General features: G+C 45.2%; 1 long non-coding RNA gene across 2 annotated transcripts in view; it reads left to right on the top strand.

Moving 5' to 3' along the window:
* Positions 1-578: 578 nt before the first annotated feature.
* LOC145723132 (uncharacterized) overlaps positions 579-24,369 on the top strand; it is a 217,110-nt gene continuing 193,319 nt past the window's right edge. Inside the window, exons 1-4 of one of the 2 annotated variants that reach the window (XR_014147989.1) lie at positions 579-672; positions 5,600-5,690; positions 17,827-17,928; positions 18,213-18,345. This is a non-coding gene — a long non-coding RNA (uncharacterized LOC145723132). The remainder of the gene's footprint in view (positions 673-5,599; positions 5,691-17,826; positions 17,929-18,212; positions 18,346-24,369) is intronic. The other variant, XR_014147988.1, reaches the window with a different exon arrangement.

Raw genomic sequence — 24,369 nt, 5'->3', positions numbered from 1 at the left:
ATACGAACCCAGGCCAACCTAATGACACCCAAGCTAGAACTCATAAATGCTATGCTATCTTAAACTAAACCAAACAAAACAAAACTACCAGCCAAAGTGATTCTCATTATCATCCAAAGAAATTTGTTAAAACGTTTAGAACAGCCATAGAGCCTAATATAACATTTAGAGAGCTTTTAATATTTTATTAAATATTCTTTATATAGTGTCCGCTATAAGCAGACCACTCTTACAGGGGACTTACAAATATTAACTCACTTAATGTTTCCAGTAGCTCTAAGAGGGTGTTTCTGTCAATAGTCCCGATCTGCAGATGAGAAAACCAAGGCACAGAAGAATTTAAAAATTTGTCCCTTTCTGGTAGAGGAGGGATACGAACCTATCAAATGCTACACATAAAACGAAGTAATTCAGGAGACAGGCTACTTTCCAACCTGTGCACTCTTCAATCCATACTTCCTAGGTCACCGCGGAAGAGAAAAGAAAGTGACAGGCTTTACGCGCCAGAGCCCGAAGTGCCAGCATTACTTCCTCTCACACCCCATTGGCTGGGACCCAGTCACATGACCACAATTAACTGCAAGGGAAACCCGGAAATGCAATCTGCGCGGAGGAGGAAGAGGAAAAAGTCGGTTGCGTCTAACAATCCCTTCTACTACGGGGAAAGACACAGTAAGTGATATAAAAATATTCACTTGGAGGGAAAAAAAAAAGCCAATTTCTGTATTTAGTTTTTTTTTTTTTTTAAATTACACATCTAGGAGGGCTAAATGAATATAGGTGGTGAGTTCCTTTGGCAAATGGCATTTTTTGAGTGGCCTCGTCCCCGCAGGACAGTTCACAGAATCGACTGCTTTGTGCCTGTGCCGTGGGTAGGCAGTGTGGAAAAGCAGTGAGCTTCGCCTTTCTTCCCCCACCCCTCCCGCCATGTGGTGTGTGCCCGTATTCCTTCCCTCTCAGGCCCCCTTTCCTTCACAGGCTTGTTTTGTTCCCCTCAGACCCGATTTAGGCGTGAAGCCGGGCAGGGTCCCCTCACTCCGGTGGCTCTGGAGCAGCAAGAGAAAGACGCTGTTTCGCTGGGGCAGAGAAGGCTGGGGACAGACCCATGCCCCGCTACCCTCAGCCCCAGCACCTGCCAGCTCCAGTTGAGCCGGGACAGCCCTGCTGCTCTGAACCTCAGTTTCCCCGCTGGGTACATCCGGTTTCCACCAGGTGTTCTCCCAGAGTCTGAGAGGAAAGTCCTATCGCATGTGGGTGATCGGAGCTATTTCCGGAGCCTGGGGGGATGAAAATCAAGGCTACTTGGGGTAAGAGGTGGTTCCACCTCAGAAGGTGGCAGAACAAAGTGATGACTCAAGGATAAGCGGGCCACAGAAAAGAAGTGTTGATCCTTCCCCAGCGCACACAGATGTCCCAAAGCCACTAAAGCAAACAGGCTGCCGGGCTGGGCAGGGAGTGAGGGCCCTAAGGGAACACCATGGCGCAGGCACACTCCCACCCTTTGGGGACCAGGGAAGCACCTGGAGATCCTGGTGGGCGCAGCGGTGAACCAGGGAGTCCTGGCCCAGTCCAGCCCCAGCTGCTGCCTTGTAGGAATTTGGGGCCATGGCTGCAGGAATACTGATTTTTCTTTTTTTTTCTTTATTTAAATTTAATTTAATTAACATATAGTGTATTATTAGTTTCAGAGGTAGTTTAGTGACTCATCAGTTGCATATAACACCCAGTGCTCATTACAACCCCTGCCATCTTTAATGTCCATTACCCAGTTACCCACCCCATCCCCCACCCACCTCCCCTCCAGCAACCCTCAGTTTGTTTCCCAGAATTGAGTCTCTTAGGGTTTGTCTCCCTCTCTGTTGTCATCTTGTTTTTCCTTACCTTCCCCTATGTTCATCTGTTTTGTTTCTTAAATTCCACATATGAGTGAAATCATAGGATATTTGTCTTTGATTTATTTTGCCTAGCTTAATACCCTCTAGTTCCATCCAAGTCATTGCAAATGGCAAGATTTCATTCTTTTTGCAGAATACCTGTTTTTCAAAAGGAATGGAAAATCGGGACTTTCTTTCTTTTTTTTTTTTTTTTAAAGATTTTATTTATTTGACAGAGAGAGACACAGCGAGAGAGGGAACACAAGCAGGGGAAGTGGGAGAGGGGGAAGCAGGCTTTCGATGCAGGGCTCGATCCCAGGACCCTGGGGTCACGACCTAAGCCAAAGGTAGACACTTAATGACTGAGCCACTCAGGCGCCCTGGAAAATTGGAACTTTCTGTGATTCTTCATTCTAAATTGCTGGTATCTATTTTAAACCATTTAAAAAACACTGCAAGTTAAACAAAACATGTGCACAGGCCAGAATGACCCCAGGCGGACAGTATGTGGCTCGGGATTAAGTCCACGGGACACAGCCCCCCACTGAGAACTGTCTTTGTGCAATCTGGAGCCGTTGGGGATGCTGTCCTGGTGTTTGCAGATGTTCTGTGTTTGTGGCCCCGGAGGAGCAAGGCCCTGGACTCACTGAACAGGAAGCAATTAAGATGAGGATCAAGTGGTGATGGTTAACCGCCATGAGCACTTTCCAGCAGGAGAGAGTAGTCCTCATTCTTCCTGATGGCCGCGGAGCTCAGAGCCCTGGACTCAGCTGCACAGAATGACGTGCTCCTGCGCAGGCCTCAGCTTCGCGGACCCCCATACCCCCGCCCCCGGCGTGTCAGCTCCCCCGTGTGGTTGAGCTGGCTCAGCATTTGCAGCAGTCGGTGGGGGTGCCCCTGCCTGGAGACTCCAGGGGTGTTAAATTTATGATCATTGGATTGAACTAAAAACACATAGAAAGCTTGATGTTTGTACAGATCCCATGGGGAAACCTTTGTAAGCCAAAAGAATCTTGTGGCAAGGTGGATGAACCATGCCTTACCTCACTTAAGCCCTCCTAATTTCTTGTACGCATTCAGAATGTGAGAATCCAGCTTTCTGAAATTGAGGCTCATGTGAACCTCAAGCAGGAGAGTTGGGGGACACGTTTGGACGCTACTTCAGGAGTGGGAATGCTCCTCACCCATAACCCTGTGATCAGCAGGGTGGGGCCGGAGGAGAAGGTTGAGAACCAAATGCAAGTAAAAAGACAAGACTTTGAGAAAAAAATAATTGTATTTGTAAAACTATTCATTATTTAAAAGCATGACTTTTTTAAAATGGTTGAATTTATGTAATTATTAAAATATATTAAATTGCAATTATATTTTAATGTCTATCAACATAATGAATTCATTAACGTATCAATTTTTATGATCATTAAAATTATTTTTAAGTTATTAACAACAGAAAACAAACTATAGATATGATAAGGGATAGATTTCGCTTATAATAATAAATAGATACCATGTTGAGAAGAAGGAAACAAAGAATTGGAAGCGAAATAAGAACAAAAGACAAGAAGTCCTGGAAGAAAGGACCCAAATAATTGTTGACAGTTGGAAAACTACTCTTCCAAGCTGTTGAGGCTGCTGACCAGCTATGGAACTCTCAGGAAGCCATTAAACCTCTCTTTGTACCAGTTTCTTTACCTATAAAAGCGGGAATTACACAGCCAGCCCTATTCATCTACCTTATATCTACCTCATATGCTGTTCAGAGGTCTTACAGGATTGTTGTGAAATCATTGGAAAATTACAAAGTTCTATAAGACAGTAAAATAGTTATGATAATATAAATTTTAATAATGTAAATGACAAAAGCATAGACCAGACAAAAGTAGGCGAAGAGTGTCCAAAGAATGGGAGAGTTGGAGGAGTGGTTCTGTTGGTTCCGCCTGGTTGGTAGATGTGGCCGTCAGAACACATTTTCTCCTGCTCTCTCTGCCCTTTGAAATTCAAATCGTCTTTGTAATCTTTTGAATGGCCCTGATTGGCCTTATTTCCAACTTCAGGGTTTACATTTTAAATAAATGCTTGCTCTGACATGGATTTTGTTCAAGTGCAATATGTGAAGAAATTTTGAGATTTACATTGGCTTGACCATGAATTCCTGGACACTGAAAATTCCTTGTCCTTGACCTTTTATCAGAGATTGTTTCCTTCCCATCATAAGTGCCTCAACATTAGATTTGGGACCAGCATGTGTTTAATTATTCCAAGTCATATTTTTTATAGTCTAAGTGTATGGATGGTGGTTCTAAGGAAGGAGAGGGTGCGGCTATGAGCTGAACCTGAGGAAAGACAAGGTCTCCTTGACCATGAGTTGCTCTGGTGTAGTGACTCTCTCAAACAGATTTCCTTTTGTCACTTCTTATGGTTCTCCAATAACTTAATGAAATCCTAATTCCTTTTTGTCGCAAACCAGCCCCTTGACAATCTTGCTGTAATCCCTTTTCCACTTAGTCCCCTAATAAGCCTAGGATAATACAGGATGATGCAGTGCAGCAGGCTTAAAGAGCAAACAGTCCAGATTGTATGTGGAGGATGGAGGGTGCTGGGGGGGAGCGGTCTCCAGGAAAAAACAACAATAATAAAATGATACACCATCTGATATGCTTAAGCATAAAAAAGTTGGTTAATAAATAATCTGATGGGGAAAAATGAAGTCTCAGTATAAAGAAAGCAAACCAATGAAAACTACTGGAAAACAAAACATTTTGCAAGAATGAAAACATAATAGTAGATTACTTGGGTTTTGCAATGAGTATTATTTACAAGAACATACTAATGTCAGTACCTTTATTGATTTAGCTAACAATGGGATACAACTATTGGGAGGATGGCAAGAAAGGACGTGGGGGTAGGGAATATAGGAGCACGAAATCTTCATCTAGCATAGCAGAAAATCAATAGATAATGTCCAAGTTTTTTTTTTTTAAATAGTTCCATAAACATACTACTTAGAACTCTAGAAATAGATATCACTCCCTTCAGTATACCAATTATAGAGGTCTGTCTTCATGTTCTAAATGCTCAGTTTAAAAATGTCTTGCTCTTCCAGGAAGCATTTATATAGTTCATTACCAATCCCCAAGGCACAATATACACTCTTGTTAAGGTTCATTATTACAGATGATGGATGTGAATCCCTCTTTTGAGTCTTTTTTGAAATGTTTGAAATTTTTTTTATCAACTTCTTACAGGATAAAATTAGATGATCGTAATTTTTTACCTTATCATTCATTGTAGGGACGACAAAGAAAGCATCCCGAGATCACATGTCCATTTTGCCACTTTCTGGTTGTCCATGGCACTTACATTATTAGTGCTCACCTGTCTATTCTGTGAGGCTCATTTCAGTTCAATTTGGTGGTATATCTTGAAAACTACTTTCAAGTAGTTGAAATGAATGGGGGTCATTGTCATACACACACCCGCTGCCAGGTGTGGAACTGCTTCTCGGGGCTGTAAGTGACACGAGGCATCTGACGGGAACTTGATGATGATGTCAGTGACAACTCATACATAATGTGAGTCATTTAATTACTTTTAATGTAAAAATTAAATACAGAAGTTCTAATATGCTTACCCTTTATTCTAGTGAGTTGTGTGTCGTCCCCCCGCCCCCTCAGGGTCACAAGGTGAGTCCTTGAAGGGTTCACATCAATGTATTCACTTTTCAGTCTTTCCTAAAATGTCTCTGAGGCACCAAGGCGAGAGCGTGGACCATCAGGCGCACTGAGGGAAAGAGGAGCTTTGGCCAGTGCAAAGAAGGTAAGATAATTCCTTGAGTTCTTTTTTTTCATTGTCACGTTTTATGTATATTTTGTTTGCCATTTAAGAACATTATATACCTTTGCAGGTTTAATCAAACACATTTGCATCAAGGTCAGGTAATTATACTCAACTAATGAATCACTGAACATTATAGCAAAAACTAATGATCTACTACTATGACTTGGCTAATTGAATTTAAAGAAAAAAAGAAAGAAAAAAGAAAAAAAAAGTAAATCTGACAAAAAATGGTAGTTCTGGCAGAGGTCTGTGTTTAGCTCGTTGTTCAAGTACCTTGAATTTTTAAAGCACATTAGTAGGATAAAGGAGTAATGTTGACTTGAATTTATCACTGAAGAAAGCCAGCTATTGACCAAAGTGTTCATCCACATGCTCCCTAGGAGCCTCTAGCTTCCCAGCAATATTAATAAGAACTCTAAGCTTCCAGGTAATAACTTTTAAAAGCTCCTCTTTTCACTATAGAATAACCATGGGTAGCCTTAAGCTTTGATAAGGGTGGTTGGCTGCTTGTAATAACTCAGCAATTGAAAAAATGAGTGTAGAATATATAGTGAATGGGGGTGCAAAGGAGGACACGTATTTGTAGGAGAAAGCTGCTAATTGGAATACAAACCTTTTCCTCAAGACATGGACATAAATAATACAAGACAGAAGCTTAAAATTTCATAAATGAAGTGTGGATCCAGGGCTGTGGGATGTCGAGTGGGAGGGAGGAGTGAAAGTGGAGCCAAGGCGTTAAAATCTTGAAGGAGGAGGCGTTGCAGGTGTCCTGGGGGACAGGACTAAGAAATCCAGAAATGGGCAGAAATAAGGAAGAGGCTGTACCACCAAAGGGCCACAGCAATGATTTCTGAAAGGTTTGAATATTTTTTTTAAATGGGTAATTTAAATAGTCATTTATTTGTATATTTCCAATCCATTTTCGTTCCCATAATTGACTACACATGATATGGTAAAAACATTTATTTATATATTCATCACAGTGGTAGTTTATTCTTCAAATATACATGTGGCCATAAATGTAATTTTAAAGCATGATGCAAAAACTCGGAAATGCTAGTTGATAGTTCTTAGGAGTTCTACTTTATACATATTGTTTGAATTAGACTTCTTTTTTTGTAGGAGCAAGGAAAATTAAATAGTACTAAATGGTTTATAGCAAAAAACAGTGGTCTCTGCCTCACCCCTCCACCTCCCATGCTTCTGGTTCTGATCCCCAGAGGAGATCACTTTAAATTCAACTGTTTTGTTTGAATATTGACTTCTAGTTTTCTAAATAGTATGCCTGTGTGAGTTTCTTAAAAGTTGAACGTTGCCTATTGATTTTCTGTTATGCTAAATGAAGATTTGGTGCTTGTATATTCCCTTCCCCCACGTCTCTGGCCATCTTCCTAATACTTACGTCCCATTTTTAGTTAGGTCAATAAAGGTATTGACATTAGTATCTTCATATAAATAATATTCACTGTAAAACCTAAGTAGTCTACTATTATTATGTCTTCTTGCTTGCAAAATGTTTTGTTTTCCTGGGCTTACAATTACCTTGTCCATTTTTCCCTTTATAGTTTTCTATATGAGGAAGGCTTGATCTTCTCCTATGAAATTGTTTATGTATCAACCAATTTTTTAAGATATGTAAGCATATCGGATAGTCTTTTTTTATTTCTTTCCTTTTTTTTCTTGAAAACCTTCCTCCCAGCATTCTCCATCCTCCTCATACAATCTGATCTGGTTCCTTCTTCACCCAGCTACATAGTGTCATCCTCTGTTACTTTGCTGAGTTGGATTCTCTGTTTTCTGGGTGTTCTGTTCTCTTTTTTCCCCAGATTACTCTTTCATTTTTCTGCCACATTCTGCCATAGTCAGTCTTGCGTGGTCCCCAGAGATCCATGCTGCCTGAGGTTTTTGCTCTTATGGAGCCCCCTCCTCCACTGAATCAGGGCACACCTGCATTGAATGCAGTGAAAGCGATGATGTGTCACTTCCGAGGCTAAGTCACGAAGGGCACTGCAGCTCCTGCCTCACTCTCTCGGATTTCGCTGGCTCTGTGGGAAGTCAGCTACCATGTCACAAAATACCCAGCCTGTGATGGGGAACTAGTGCAAAAGTTCATTTGTTCCCAGGGATGGCTGGGGGGCAGCAGCAAAGAAACCGGTAAGAGAATTTTTCATTTCAATTTTGCACTGAGTTAATATCCTTAGATTTGTTGAACATTGAACACATGAATTCACCCTAGTTTTATATGTATTTATTCATTTCTGGGCAAGTCTAAGGAGATGAGCCATCGTTCGATTGCCCTCAGGCACCATTTGGCCTCGCTAAGTCACTGGCGACTATCATAATTTAGTGAGCTGAGCCAAAGACGCACTTCTTTCATTTGGATTACTTAGCTGCTAATGGCATAAAAAGCAAGCTTATAAATCAAGTCACTGTATCACAAAATGTAAATCAAGATTTTCAGAAACCAAGTATATATAATCAGAGTGCTCTGACAGAAAATGGGGTTTCTGGTTAGTGATAGGTCAAGGGCTCTTGGCACCACTAATAAAACAATTTATTTAAATTGTTTATTTTGTCTTTATCTTGTACTTTCCCATTTTGTTTATGTTTCATAATGGGTATAGTATGTTCATGGAGTAATAATACATTTACAGAATCTGTTAATAAGTACATACACCTATATTTGGGGTGTGCATTCAAAATTTTGTAACTGACAAGCATGCAAGGTCAAAAAAGTTTGCAGAGCACTGATATAATGAAGCATCCCTTTTCAAGAATTGCTCAGGAGAGGGATTGCTTGGGGACTCTTCTCCAGGCTGGCCCAGCAAAGAACCACACTGTGGCCCTTCATGCTCCCCCTGGCTCACAGCTGTTGTCTTAAGATCCAGTGTGGGTTTTGCATATTTTATCTTGTTCTATGAGGTAAATAATTATCCCCATTTTCCAAATGAGGACACTGTGACTCTCTGGGCTGAGTAACTGGCACCACATTATATAACTGTAAGTGGCAGAGTTTGCATTTGAAACCCAGACCAGACTGACTCCAAAGCATATGTTCCTTTTATCATTATGCTGGCCAGACCTTCCACACACGTGGCCTTTCTACAACTCCATTTTCACTTCATGAATCTTCTGCTTTACCATTCCTAAGACGTGCAATTCTCTTACACTTGAAAACGAAAAATCAGGCTGCGTCTGCGGCCAAGGGGCAGTCCTAACCAGTGGTCACTGTGCTTGCGCGCGCTTTGCCAGCACCCTGGGATCGAGTCTGGCCTCTTGCAGCCACGCATAGTTTCGGACCACAGCAATTTAACGATTCTGTATATTGAGAAGCATGACCTTTTCCCCAAGTTTAACATTCGCACTCCCTTCAGCCAGTGAGGTATGGTTTCCCTAGCAAATCATGCCTGGTTCTCTTCATACCTTTGTTTCTGCTCTTTCATCTATCGGGAACATCCTTCCCTCGTTTTCTTCCTGGTTGGCTGTTTTCCAAACTTCAGTTCAAGCCTCACCTTCTCAGAGATGCCTTCTGACAGCCTCTGACATGTTTCTCCCTCGACAGCCTCACCATTATTCTTGTTGCTCTTGGAGATCAGGGCTTCAGCCACCTCTGTGAACATTAGCGTACAGAACTTTGCATAGGGTAGTCAATGTATGCAGCAAATGTTTGTTGAATGAATACATGAGCAAATGAATGAATGAAGGCAGCATTTCCATGGGATGGAGACAGTGGCCATCACGGTGGGGCCAAGACCAGCTGGAGATCCATGCAGTCATCTTTAGTCTGGAAGCAGCACTGTGCAGTAGAGGGCACTCAGCCTTTGGGAAAAAACCAAAACAAAACAATAAGAAAAAAACACTGAGTTTGAATCTCAGCATGGGCACTCACCAAAATGAGACCATTTTTCTCTCCCAGGCTGGTAGCTGGAGGCCTCCTCTGGGAGCTGGTGGGCAGGAAAGGACAAATGGAACGCACAATTGTGGGGCGCCACTGAAGCTTGATGGGGGTGAGCACCATCGGACACTCACCCCCATGCCCCTGGTGGCCATGCAGTAGGAGCGAAAAGAAAAAGGAAGCAGGCTGGCTTCCCGGAAGAGAAGCGTCTCTCTAGCGCCCTCTACTGGCAAGGTTCAGCACCATACCAGCAGCAAAGGAGAAAAGCTTACCTAAGAGCCCAGTTCCGTGGCCCAACATGCCATGGAAGGAGAATTTAGAGTTGAGGGGCAATAAACTGATAAATGGCATACCCCTCCCTCCCTTAAATGTATTGAAAGAATGTACAACGAAATGTATAATTTCGAGAAGGATTCATTTCCTCCCAGGAAGTAGCCAGAGGCTAGTGGCCACATGGGAGCGAATTTATTCTCACAGGGGTTCTTAACATTTTTAGCTGTTGGTATGTGGTGAAACCTGTCTGTTTCTTCTCAAGATGATGTTTTAAAATAGGTAATGTAGGGATGCTTGGGTGGCTCATTCAGTTGAGCATCTGTCTTTGGGTCGGGTCATGATATCAGGCTCCCTGCTCCGTGGGGAGCCCACTTCTCCCTCTGCCTGCTGCTCTCCTTGCTTGTGCATACTCGCTCGCTCTCTCTGAAATAAATAAATATTTAAAAAAATAAAAAAATACATAATCTAAAATGCACAGAACTACAAAGAAACCAATTACATTGAAATACAGTAATAAAAATACTTTTTATTTATTTTTTTTTTTAAGTTTTTTTAAATTTATTTAAGAGAGAGAGCGTGCAGAGGGAGAGGGAGAAGCAGACTCCCTTCTGAGGAGAGAGCCCAATACAGAGCTCGATCCCAGGACGTTGAGATCACGGTCTGAGCCGAAGGCAGACACTTAACCAACTGAGCCACCCAGGCGCCCTGTAAAAAATACTTTTTAAATAACTAAGTTTGCCATATAGTTTGCTGGTTAACTTTATGTGTCAACTTGACTGGATCATGGAGTACCCAGATGCTAGGTTAAACACTTTTTTGGGGTGTATCTTTGAGGGTGTTTGTGGATGAGATTAGCGTTCAAATTGGTAGAGTGAGTAAAGCCATTGCCCTCTCCAATGTGGGTGGGCCTCATCCAATCCATTAAGGGCCTGAATAGAACAAAAAGACAGTGGAAGGGTCTGTCTGACAACTTGCACTGGCATATCATCTCCTGACCTCTCCTGGGACTTCTCTCATCCGCTGCGCACCTCCCCCCCCATCTCTGAGGACTATTATCACCGCCTCTCCTGGGTCTCCAGCTCGCAGGTGGCAGACCATGGGGTTTCCCAGCCTCCCTAATCATGTCCATCAATTCCTCATAATAAGTCATTAGTTTTGATTCTCTGGAGAACCCTGACAAATACCTCAAACGCTTCTTTATTAATGCATTAAAAAACAAGATCTGGCATGGGTCTAAAAGCTACATCATTTCTAAGTAGCAGTGACTGGAAATGACATTGTGGGATCTCTGTAACCACTTTGAGGTGGCCTGAAAATAGTTTGTATCAGAGGGTGCTATTCCTGGTGGTGTTGCTGACACTCATAATCGAAGAACATACTACATTTCAGTGAGAGGTTTTGGGGGGGAAAGAAAGATGCAATTCTATATAAGTTTGTGGAGTCTCTGAGTTCAGAACCCCTGTCAGGAGGTATTTCCAGCATTAGCGCTGAGGTTGACCTAGACCTCACTGCACACCAGGCAGGTATTTTTTTTTTTTTTAAGATTTTATTTATTTGACAGAGAGACAGCGAGAGAGGGAACACAAGCAGGGGGAGTGGGAGAGGGAGAAGCAGGCTTCCCCCCTGAGCAGGGAGCCTGATGTGGGGCTCGATCCCAGGACCCTGGGGTCATGACCTGAGCCGAAGGCAGATGCTTAACGGCTGAGCCACCCAGGCGCCCAGGCAGGTATTTTTGAAACACACCACAGGCTCGAATCACCTCACCCCACCTCACCCCAGCGTTCCGCTGTGCACACAGTACTGTTGTGGAAGCTTCAGGCTCTTCTCTGCACGAGCCCGTAACTGAAGGCCACTGCTGTTCCTTGCGCACCCCCCCCCAACTGTATTTACTGCCTCCTGCTCTGGAAGCCGTGCAAAACACAACTGCCCGTGACCTTAAATGTGAGGAAGAGGGAAGCTCCCAGCTCCACAGTGCTCCATCCCATGAAAACACGACACACTTCATAGTTTTTTTTTGGGGGGGGGTCACATGGTTCTGCTCACGCACAGGCCAAGTGAGTCAAAGAGGACACACTTGTCTGTTTGCTTGGGTGGTGCTAGGTAGGACAGCTGACCCACTGACCACTGGGCTGGCGAGGATGAATACAAAGCTGACTTCTGTCGTTGTGTCATCTAGTTTGGAAACCTAAGTCCTGAAAGGCAGGCCCAGAAGATAGGGCAGAGTGGCCCAGACTGGCCAGCACAGGCTGGAACACAGCCCTGAAGTCCAGGGGCTGCCTGTTTGCTGTTTGCCCAATTCCACTCTCCTTTGGGGCAGCCTCCTAACAAATGAAAAAAAAAAAAAAAGAAAAAGGCAAAGATGCGGCATGCTTTACTGGTGTGTGCTCTTCCTCTGGCATATGTCTGTCGAGCTGTGGTGTGTCCCAGGCACTGTGCTGGATGCTGGGGAAATAATGATGAAGTGTTCCAGGCCTCTGGGAGCTCAGTCTAGTGAGAGAAACAGACAAGGAGGCAAATAATTACAGTGTAGTGTGATAACTATAGAGGCTCAGAAACATATCTGGTGCTGTGGGATCAGGGAGCCAAGAGGGCCCAGTCACTCCATTTTTAAAAAATGACATGATTGATTTGAACGTTGCTAAGAGATGGGGCGCCTGGGTGGCTCAGTCAGTTAAGCTTCTGACTCTTGATCTCAGCTCAGGTCTTGATCTCAGGGTCGCGAGTTCAAGACCCACTCTGGGTACAGAGCCTACTTTAAAAAAAAAAGTTGCTAAAGAGTAGATATTAAAAGTTCTCATCACAAGACAGAATATTTGTAACCATGTAAGGTGGTGGATGTTAACTAAACTTATTGTGGTGATCATTTCACAATATATACAAATCTCAAATCCTCATGTTGCATACCTGAAACTAAGGTAAAGTTATATGTTAGTTATCTCTTAATAAAGTGGGGGGGAATGCATATAAGGCAGATATAACCAAAGTAAATGCTTTCACATATGCAAAAAAAGACAAAATGACAGGCAAAAAGCTTTACTTTAAAAAAATGTTTAAAGTTTATTTATTTGTAATCTCTACACCCAACATGGGGCTCAAACTCACAACCCTGAAATTGAGTCACATGCTCTCCCTGACTGAGCCAGCCAGGTGCCCCAACAAAATGCTGTATTTTAAACTACAAAAATAAAACCCTCTAAATTCTAGGTTACTTTTCTTTTTTGTGGTTTTACCCTAATCAGAAATATAAACAACACATATCAAGTCAAGAGGAGAGAGTAGGGACAGAATTTCTTTTCATGACCCCTTGAGAATGCACTCGATTTCCACCCCCTCCCACTTCCAACACACCTTTACCTCAGGCCCACTCCTTCCTGAAGCCAACAAAAAGGCCAAGACGTCAAAAACAAGAATAAAACCGTTTATAGAATTCCATAAAGCAGCTAACGTTGACAACTCATTCTGGTCGCCATCCCTCTGAGAGACATGAGCCAGTTCCTAACTGGGGAGGATCGGGGAAAGTGGGCGCACCCCAGCCACAGCCCAGGTTGGGCCAATGCCCGGAAGCTGGGCCAGCTCTCGCGGGCTGTGGCATCCTGCTTCCTCGGGGACGTTGGGCAGGATGAGGCCTCTGGTGAACCATGGCAGTGTTTCCATGCATGGTGATGGAGGAGAGGCTCCAAGATCTCTTCTTAATGATGACCCAGTGGTCCTCATTTCCTGGGTGGAAAAGTGGGAGCAAGAAGCTGGAGCTGAGAGCCTGAGCGCCAGCACAATTGGTAGCCTTCATGACACTCAATTAGTACGTTTCTGGGATAGCCTGCAGTAAAGTAATGGGAACCGGCATGTCCTCCTTACCTTCCCCTGCCAGAAATAAAAGAGTAAATTAATTGTCCAATTTGTACATTTGGAGAGTGCTAGGAGCAAAACCAGCATTCCTGCATCAGGCATATATTTGGCCTCACCCAGCTGTGTTACCCATGAGCCTGAAGAAAAGGAAAAAAATCGACTTCTTGATTGTGAAAATCATTCTTTCATGAACTTTTTGAATAGATTCTCCAAAATGAACACTATACATTTTGTCTAGTGTTGGAGGGGGAAAAAATACCTGCAAGGAAAATTTGAGTATTTGTAACATCCTCCACGATCCAACAAGCATGAACCCCTCATCAGACGTCCCTCTGTGGGCAACTCCCTTAAACCGAAGCCAACAGGCGAGTGAGCAGGGGAGGTCCCCGAAGGCTTACACAGTCACAGGCTCCATGTGTCCTGACAGCAGAGAGAATTACTACAGTGTGCCTCCCAGCAAAGCCCTATTCCATACATTCTGGGCCTGGGACGAAATAGGAAGTGCCCAGGTGCCAAAGTAAATGAGGTTCCTCCCTGGAGTGGTGCCAAGGCCCTGAATTTAGACCACAGCTGAAAGGGCCCTTGGAAAACTTTTGGAAACTTCCCCTAGGAAAATGGAAGAAATTCACACACTGTCCCTGTGTCCAGTGAGAAGGCTCCAAATCTGTTCTGCAAACCACCACAGGGCGGTGCAGCTCTCAGAAGTGGGGCCTTCATCTGTCCTGAGGAGGCTCCTGACAGACACTCCAGACGCTCAGTCTGTTTTGGAAGTAGTGAGCAATTCTGAGTCAATGAGCCTGAACCCGGAGAAAGGGGGGACCTTCTCGCCAAAGGCTTAGGTGCCAGGTCTAGGGCAACTTCTAATCTCTCCCCCTTCATCCTCCTTCCCTCCAATCCTCCTGTTACTCACTGCCCCAGAAACACCACTCTGCAAGAGACTTTCAATGTGGCACCTGCCACGGAAGCCAAGAGGTGGGTTCTGGGAGCTAAGTGAGGAATGACACTGGGCAATGGCGGAAATGATTGAAATTAATCCCGGAAGAGCTATGTACGAGGACAAGGGGGCGGTGGGGGCCTGTCTTCTGATGAGCCACGATGGCCCAGGTGTGGCGCCTCCAAGCCCTGTCCTCCCACCCCTCCATGTGACAGAGGAGTGAGCACGTGCAGCCTGCTCTCAGCTGCTTTCCTGGCCCCCAGATGGAGGCCCTGCATCCTCGTCCTCACAGGTGGGTCTGCAGTCCCGGACAAGAAGGAAGGGAGGGACACCAGGGGAGAACCAGTGTCTGGTCGTCCCTGACTCCTGCCATGTGATTCCATTCAGTTCTGACCAGAGCTCCCACTCCATTGGGGTGCAGCCCCCCACCCCGTGCCCCAACGGACACTTGAGCCCCTTCAGAGTTGAGTCTGAGCTCTTGTGTACCTGACGAAGCAGAACTTAAAGTAGCTGCCAAAAAGGAAGGGATCAGCTGGTTCTCTGCCTGGGTGGATACACCGGTCACCCCCCTGTGTGGTCACTTAGTGCCACCACCCAGTGCTTCTGTCTTAAGGCAAGTAGGCACTAATTACCCTGAGACATTTCTGACCTGAACAACTCAGTCCCCACATATCCCTTGTGAGGTAGAGTGCTCACTTAGAGGAATGTGGGTAACTTTGAATAGGGACCAAGTTGCCACCGCAGAAAGAAAGTCTCCTGTCCTCTTCCCTTTCGAGAATGCAATGTGATAGAAACCCCCCCCCCCCCACAGAGATGAGTCAGACGGGAAAGGACACCAAGGGCCCCCAACAAGGAACCCAGTTCTGGGGAAGTGTGAGTCCAGATGATAACCTGGGCCCAATGCCCCCACCAGAAGGTCCATTTGTGGGCTGGTTTGGGCTGACTGTGTGACTAAGGCTCAAAGTGTCCCCAATAAAACCAGACAAAGAGAGCATCCTGTGGGGCTGAGTGTAAACTCCTCCCCCCCGGGGGCTTTAAGCCTCAGACAGACATAACTCTGGAGAGATTGGACTTGTCCTTTGTCCTCCCTCAAAATAAAATATGACTTTGGCTTTTGAGTTCATTTGGAGTGGTAAAAGCAAGGACACATTGAACCATAAAGACAGTTTTCAACAGTTACCCTAGAGCAAGAGAAATTATGAGGGCAGAAAGTTGGAGCCCGTTCGTCTTTGACTGGCTTCTCTGGCTCTGAGCCTAGCCTATTGTTTGGAAGCAAGACACGCCTCTTGCAGCTGAATACGTCCTGGGATGCTTGGGCAAGTTTTTCGGGCATGTCTTAGGAAGAGATACAGGATGCCCTGTAATTTGGGCAAATGCGGACTAAAGAAATTTAATTTAAAAAAGGGGGCGCCTGGATAGCTCAGTCGGTTAAGCATCTGCCTTCATCCCATGTTGTGGTCCTGGGATCCTGGGATCAAGCCCCACATTGGGTTCCCTGCTCATGCTCTCTCTCTTTCAAATAAGTAAATAAGATCTTTAAAAAATTAATAGAAAAAGACTGTCCCACATTGGTAAAGGAGATCAAACTGGGTAGTTATTTTCAGAAATAGAACAACCTTGAAGCTGTTAGCAGTATTCTCTTCCTTCTAGTATTGGTCCTTTGGATGAGTGATGTGTTTAAGGAAACTGAGCAGCATGTATGAGAATAACACAATGTCACTGAACGGAACTTTAGCCACTTTGGGGCACTTTCAAACATGGTTTTGAATTGAATTATGAGGAATTGGTTTATTAGGAAGAAATGAAGAAATGACTATGATAGGATCTAGCAGTTCTTTTTCTGGGTATATACCTGAAGGAAATGAAATCACTATCTTGAAAAGATATATATACTCCCATGTTCATTGCAGCATTGTGCATTTACAGTAGATGTGGAAGCAACTTAAGTGTCCATGGACAGATGAACGGATAAAGAAGATATATCATGGAAATCTACTGAGCCAAAAAAGAGAAGGAAATCCTGTTATTCGTGACAATGTGGATGAAACTTGAAAGCATTATACTAAGCAAAATAAGCCAGACAGAGAAAGACAAATACTGTACGATCCCACTTACGTGTGGAACCTAAAAAAACCAAACTCTCAAAAATAGAGATCAGATTGATGGTTGCTAGAGGCAGGAGGTGGGGGTGGGCGAATTAGGTAGAGGGGGTCAAAAAGTACAAATTTCTAGTTATCAGATAAATACGTTCTGGGGATGTGAGGTAGAAGAGGAGGACTACAGCAAACAATAGTATTTTATATATCTAGAAGTTGCTAAGAGTAGATCTTAAAAGTCTCATCACAAGGGGCAAAGGTTCATAACTGTGTGAAGTGATAGATGCTAATTAGAGTTATTCTGGTGATCATTTTGCAGTATATACATGTATCAAATCATTGTATACCTTAAACTAATACAATGTATGTCAATGATACTTCAATAAAACTGGAAAAAAAATAAAAGGAAACAACAAGATGCTTTGCAGGTGTGGTGGGCATCCAGAGGCCTCCCTGAGGGCTCTTGTTTTGTGAGGTCAAATGCTCTAGTTAAGGGCACTGTGGCAGGGCTCTGCATTGTCAGGAAAGTGGTGGTGTAGATGAGTTATTCATGTCTTGCTGGCGGAGGTTGGACCTAAGATGGTGGGATTCAGACAGACAAAGAAGGGTGAAGAAATTCAAGCAAGATGAACATGGGAATCACTGTGGAATATTCCAGAGTCATTGAAGAGGCATGGCACCTCTGACTCGAGCAGGGAATAGCTGTATTTGTGGAGGGTCTTGAATGCTACTTTCAAGATTGATTGCTATTCCCTGAAAGAGCCTGTGATAAATAAGAAGCATTCTACATGTGGAGACACTTAGGGTCAGGTGTGGTACATGCTCAGCTGGATTACGGAGTTGAGACTCTTCTGTCTCCAACATCTCACCGTCTGCTCCACAAATACCAGATCCCTGGAATGAGATGGCTGCGGAATCCTCCTCTCTTTCCCCCAAACTTGGACTACTGCTAATCGGGGAAGGTGTTCTCAGCAAAGATTTTATAATCACAGGGAGGACGTGGTGCCCCGGCTCTACAGGGGCATCGAGGACCCAAGCTTTGTCTGTCTGTCTGATTTCCCCCCTCTGCAGGTGGGCTTTTGTCCCTTGACTGGCATCACATGGGGTGCCATCATGTCAGGCTCTCGCTCCCTCGTGACTGCAGGTGGAGCAGGAGGATCGTGCTCGCTATTGGTGAGGGAAATATTACCCCGATGACTATGGTCAAGTTAACTTGTATCTCATTGCCCAGAAGTGGGTCCAGTGCCCACTGGTGGCTGCAAGGGAAGCTGTTGGAAGGAGTGCCCAAGGAAGGGGGCTGCCACTGCCTGGCCTGGGCCAATCACGACTCATCTCCCGGGACTGGCAATAGTGAGGCCAAACAAATCTGAGATTCTGAAATAAAGAAGGGAGATGGCAGTTGGGTAAAGATGAGTGGGGCACTTTGGACCTCTCCTCCCATTCTCCTCTTTTCCCAGGTGATGACATTGAGGCTGAGTGATGGAGGGCCCCGCCCAGGGTCACGGAGCAAACACGGAGCCAGAGTGTGCTCCCTCCAGGATGGCCCCTGGCTTCTCTACGGTGATGCCAACACAAAAAACCAAGTACTGTGTGGCTCAATTCAAGTTCTGAAGGCCCTCATCTCAGTGATCGTACTCATAGTTCTTAACTCTCACTATGCATCCCCACTATGGGGAACTTTAAATCAAGGAAAGAAAATGAATGTCCAGGTTCCATCCCATGAGATTCAGATTCAGTTGGTTTGGGGTGAGGCTGAAAAAAACCCTGCTTTTCAAAAGCTTTTGAGGTATAATCGTGTTTCAGTGTGTCAATTTGGCCTGTGTTCCCCCCAAATTCATATGTCAAAACCCTACCCACCCCGTGTGATGGTATTAGGAGGTGGGGCTTTTAGGGGGTAATTAGGTTTAGATGAGGTCCTGAGGGTGGAGCCCTCAGGAATGGGATGAGTGCCTTTAGGAGACAAGCGAGAGCTTGCTGCTTCTCTCTCTTTCCACAAGAATACAGTGAGAAGTCAGCAGTCTGCGACCCAGAAGAGGACCCTCAGCAGAACCTGACTGTGCTGGCCCTCTGATCTCAGACTTCTAGCCTCCAGAACTGTGAGAAATAGATTTCTGTTGTTGATGAACCACTCAGTCTGTGGTGGTCTGTTACAATAGCCCGAACTCATTAAGATAGCTATGGGCCCCTGTTATTCAATTAAACACGAACTCAGGTGTTGCTGTGAAGGTATTTGTGACTGTGATTATAGTCCATCATCAGTGGACTTTAAGTAAGGGAGACTAATCTGGGTGGACCTGATTCAATCTGGTGAGAGGCCTCAAGAGCGGAGCTGAGGATTCCCTGGTGAAGCCTGCGGACCGCAGCTTCTGCCTGCCCTTCCTGACATCATGTCCTATGGGTTTCAGACTTGCCTAGCCAGCCCCGACCATCACAAAAGCTCAGCTGTGCAGTAGCTCTTTCAATATGTATCTCCTGCAGGTTCTGCTTCTCTGGTTGAACCCGGACTGATACACCAGGGGATTTCAATATGACCAGGGACTTACTCAGGAGTGGTTACACCAAAGGGCATCGGAATAAAATAGCTCAAGGTCAAAACTCATCTCTTCTGCCTACATCTGTGTGAGGGCAGGTCCCTCAGCTGCAAAATGGGGATCATAGTGTCTACTGCATCCACACAGCATGAAGGTCAAATCCTCTCCTGTGCACAAAAGATCAGTGAGCATCCGGAGGGAAGGGTAACCGCTGCTCTTCTTACAATGTGGAGCTATTGGGCGCCTGGGTGGCTCAGTTGGTTAAGCGACTGCCTTCGGCTCAGGTCATGATCCTGGAGTCCCGGGATCGAGTCCCGCATCAGGCTCCCTGCTCGGCGGGGAGTCTGCTTCTCCCTCTGACCCTCCCCCCTCTCATGCTCGCTCTATCTCATTCTCTCTCTCTCAAATAAATAAATAAAATCTTTAAAAAACAACAACAACAACAACAATGTGGAGCTATTCTGGGCTATTCAGTCATGGGAATGAAATGCCATTCAAACAAAACCCAGTCTGGTTTCCCATCTCATTGTTTGACAGCTAAAGTTTAGGACTCTGTTTTGGGGTCACCTAACACTTGCAGACACCCAGCCCCACCAGATGCAGCAAAGGGAGGGCTCCGGGAATGAAAGGAATAAAAGACGGAAGCCAAGAGCTCCACGGTGTTTCCTAAAGCGACTGTAAATTTTACCAGTTTACCAGCAACATTCTCCAATGGCATTTTAATAAGTAGTTTGGTTACAAGGCTCGAGATCTGTGGTAAGTAGCTCCGCCGTGGAAATCCTGCTTTCCCTCCCGCCGCCGCATTTCCTTTTGGGGGCTGGCGGCACCGTTGCTCCCTCTAGCGGTGCTGGGTGGGCACTTTCCTCCCTGGGAAGTTGGCGGGTTGGGCGTTCAGTCTGGCGCATGCATGCCCTCTGGTGGCCACACACCGCAGCGCCTGTTCCCTCCGCAAGGGCAGGGGGCTGCAGGTCGGGGATCTTTGCGTTTGCTCTGATAACTTTTTTTTAAGCCACAGATGCTCACATGCCCCAGTAGAGCCTTTGATAGGTGGAGAAGGTCTGCCTCTTTATCGATTTACTCTCTCACCAGCCATCTGTGTATGACCTCAGCCACTCCTGTCACCTCTCGGAGTCCCGTCTCCTCACCTATAAACAGAGGATTAAAATAGATCCTCTACAGTTTTAACATTCAGGATTCAAGAACTTGTGATTCAGGGACAGTCACTCATTCAACAAATACAGTGTGTCAAGTGCAGAGGCTCAGGCTCATCGGAGAGCAAGCCTGTGCAGTCCGGGGTCTTACATGGTAGCAGGAGGGGATGGGTAATAAGCACCATGAAAAAGGAAGAAAGTAGTATGTCAGAAAGTGATCAACGCTACTGCTAAAAATAGAGCAGATAAGGGAATCAGGAGTGGTAGCAAAGGTGAGGCTAAGATGATGGAGTCAGGATAGGGCTCTGCCAGGTCAGCTTTGAGCAGAGACCTGTAGGAGGGAGGTGGCGGGGGGAGTTAGTCATGAGGATTGGGGTGGGGGGATGACTCTACCAGTCATTCCAGGTGGAGGAAAACACCCTAGGAAGGCCCAAAGCACAAGGCTGACAGACTTGAGGACCAAAAGGAAGGCGTGTATGGGTGACTTAGCCAGCTAGAAGGATATAATAATGGGGTTTGGGGGGACCAGATAGGAAAAGGGGGACAAGTACATAGAACCCTGTCGGCCACTGTGAAGAATTTATCCTTGATTCTTAAAGAGGCCACTGGAGGGTTTTGAGCAGAGGAGTGGCATGATCTGCCTTATGTTTTAACAGGGTCTTAGTCTGTTTAGGCTGCCAAAAAATAAAACACCATGGGGCACCTGGGTGGCTCAGTGGGTTAAGCGACCGACTCTTGATTTCAGCTCAGGTCATGAGCTCAGGGTTGTGAGATCGAGCCCCTCGTCGGGCTCTGTGCTCCACGTGGGGTCTGCTTGGGATTCTCTCTCCCTGCTTGTGCATGAGCTCTCTCTCTCTCTCAAATAAATAAAATTAAAAAAAAAAAAAACCACCCTGGACTGAGTGGTTTGAACAACATTAACTTATTTTCTCACAGTTCTGAGGCTGGAAAGTCTAGGATCATCCCTCTCCATGGCATGCAGAGGCTAGCCTTCTCACTGTGTCCTCGCACGGTGGAAAGATGAAGCCCTGCAGTGTTTCCTTCTTCTTGTAAGGGCACTAATCCCACCCCAGGGCTTCCCCTCACACTCTCATCTAAACCTAATCACCTACCGAAGACCCAGCTCCTAATGCCACGACAATGGGGGTTAGGGCTTCGACATGGGAATGTTGAAGGGGCACGTTCAGTCCTGCAGTCCCTCAGGCAGCACTGTGAGCTAGATCGTGTGGGGAGGGTGACTGACGATGGGGCTGGGGAGAGCAGGAGGCTGGGGAACAACCCGGCCAGAGGCGGCCGTGGCTGTGTCTCGGACAGTGAGGTAGCAGGGGAGGTGGTGAAACATGGCCAGCTTCTGGAGAGGCGGTGAACGCAGAGACAGTGGGATTTCCTGACAGGCTGCAGGTGGAGGCTGAGAGAACAAGAGGTCAAGGATAGCCAAGGGTTTTGAACTGGGTACCTGAAAGTTTGGGATGTATTAAGGTTAAGATGTCTATTTGTGAAGGGAATTGAATGTGCAAAGTTCAGGGACTTCGGGAGGGAGTTGTCGCTGGAGATAATGACCATACTCTGAGATTTATGTTCAAATCTCAGTCCTGTTACTGACTGGCTGCGACAGTCTTCAAAAGTGTCTCAACTTCTCTGAGCCTTGTTATTCAGGACATATCTGTTCATCACCCCCATGTATCAGGTGCTGTGCTGGATGCTGGGAATACAGGAATAAAACAAAGTCCCAGCTGTCATGGGGCTTACCTTTGGTGAGATAAAGATAATAATAAATGACCACTTGGAGTTGACTGAATGATAAAGTATGTAAATTGCCTCAAGCACTCGATATGGTGCTTTGTCTAATAAACAACTGATTCTACCACCCTATTCTTGCTTCCTACCAATCAGAGGACAAATAGTGTCACATGCTTGAGGTGAGGGGTGGTGAGGGGCCAGAGGACATCTTGAGTGGCAGCCTTCCAGTTCTCCAGAAACTATAGAACTGACTTCCTAAGAATAAAATGTGGAATATTCTTACAGAAATTATAGAATGATATGTTACATCCCCAGCAGAATATAGTCTCTGATCTTTATTCTTTGGTTTTATTCTGGAGCCCACCTGAAGCCAGCATAATGTTACAAATGAGATGGTGCTGGACGAGGCATGGGGAGTCTAACAAGCTAATAGCAAATAGCTGGGACGGTAGTTTGTTTTTGTTGCAATCAGCATCCTCTTAGTTAAAAGCATTACATTTCTTATATTTACAGATATATTCTCTTATGGCTTACCTTTTCTTTCCTTTTTTTTTTTTTTTGATGGTGTCCTTTGACCCAGAAGACTTTTTAATTTTGATGAAGTCCAATTATGTATTTTTTCTTTTGTTGCTTGTGCTTTTCTTTATCATCTTCAAAAATCCTTTGCTTAATCCAAGGTCATGAAGATTTACTTCCGTATTTCTCGTAAGAGTTTTCTAGTTTTAGCTCCTACATTTGGGTCTATGATTCACTTTGAGGTCATCTTTGTGTATGATGTGCAGCAGGTAGGGGCTGACTTCAGTTTTTCACAAGTGGGTATCAGTTGTTTTAGCACCATTTGCTGAAAAGACTTATCTCCCATTTCAGTGTCTCATTTAGTTTTTACAGTAGCCCAACGAGGTAGGAATTATTGTCCCGGCTTGCAAGCTAGGAAACTAAGGCCCGGGGAGATTAAGTGACTTGCCTGAAGCCCCGAGGAATTCCACGTAAGAAGTGGAATTTATTTATTTATTTATTTATTTATTTATTTATTTATTTATTTATTTATTTATTTATAAAGATTTTATTTATTTATTTGAGACAGAGACAGAGAGCACATGAGAGGGGGGAGGGTCAGAGGCAGAAGCAGGCTCCCTGCCGAGCAGGGAGCCCGACGCGGGACTCGATCCCGGGACTCCGGGATCATGACCTGAGCCGAAGGCAGTCGCCCAACCAACTGAGCCACCCAGGCGCCCAAGAAGTGGAATTTAATGTGACTCAAAGGCAAGATTCCTTCAACAATACTGAATCGGGTGTCTACCACAATGCCAGGAGTAAAACACACAGACACAAAAAGAGTCTTCATTTGATGCCTTTAGTTTTTTTTTGTTTTTTTTTTCCAGTTAGCTACACCGTTCCTGAAGACCTGTCAGTGTCAAGAACTCTTGAGGCCAGGAAAGATAAATAAGCACACTTCTGATTTTCAGAAAGCTAGTAATATAGTAGAAATGAGGAATTGTCCTACAAATAGGATGGCCTTGGAAGTGTGCAAATTAATTAAAGGAAACCTCGCGAGGATGGGGCCGGGAGGTTTAGCAAAGGAGGGCTCCCAGGCCCTGCTGCTCGCAGCTAACTGCAAATTCAACGGGAAGGGATGCACCTTGGAGGCGCAAACTCCTTTACTACCCAGCGAGGGGAAGAAAGGCTTTGCTCTTCCCCTGGCAACAGCCCAGCCAATGAGAGACGGTCACAACCCAGCCAATGAGAAGCCGCTATGCTTCCAACTCCCAGTTTTCTCCAATGGACTCTGCTCACAACACCTCCGCTGTTCTCTGTAGAAGAGCATCCATCTCCTTTATGCTAAGCACTTGCCCATGGTTTTGCCCCAGTGTGTTTGTCCTGGATTGCAGTTCTCTGCTATTCCCAGGTAGACCCATCTTTTGCCGGTAAAATACCTGGCAGTTTTATTTTTAAGGTTAACAGAAGTCAGTATTCTTGGTAAAAGCAACAGAAAACAGCTTTAGGAGACAGGGTCACGGGCGCTGGAGGGTCAGCAGGAGACCGGGCGACCAGCCAACAGACCGGAACCCAGGTAGGTGCCGCGGCTGGAAAGCAGGAAGCCACGGTGGGTCTTGGGCAAAGGCAGCAAGGCCAGGACATCCCGGCCAGGTAGCATCCCACTGTCGACACTTAGCCCGATTTGTGCGCAGGTC

The sequence above is a fragment of the Leptonychotes weddellii genome, chromosome 8 (genome assembly GCF_054177405.1).
Source record: "Leptonychotes weddellii isolate Sample4059 chromosome 8, ASM5417740v2, whole genome shotgun sequence".
Taxonomy (NCBI): Eukaryota; Metazoa; Chordata; class Mammalia; order Carnivora; family Phocidae; genus Leptonychotes; species Leptonychotes weddellii.
Note: the sequence above shows the minus strand (reverse complement) of the source record. Positions and strands in the feature narration are given on the sequence as shown.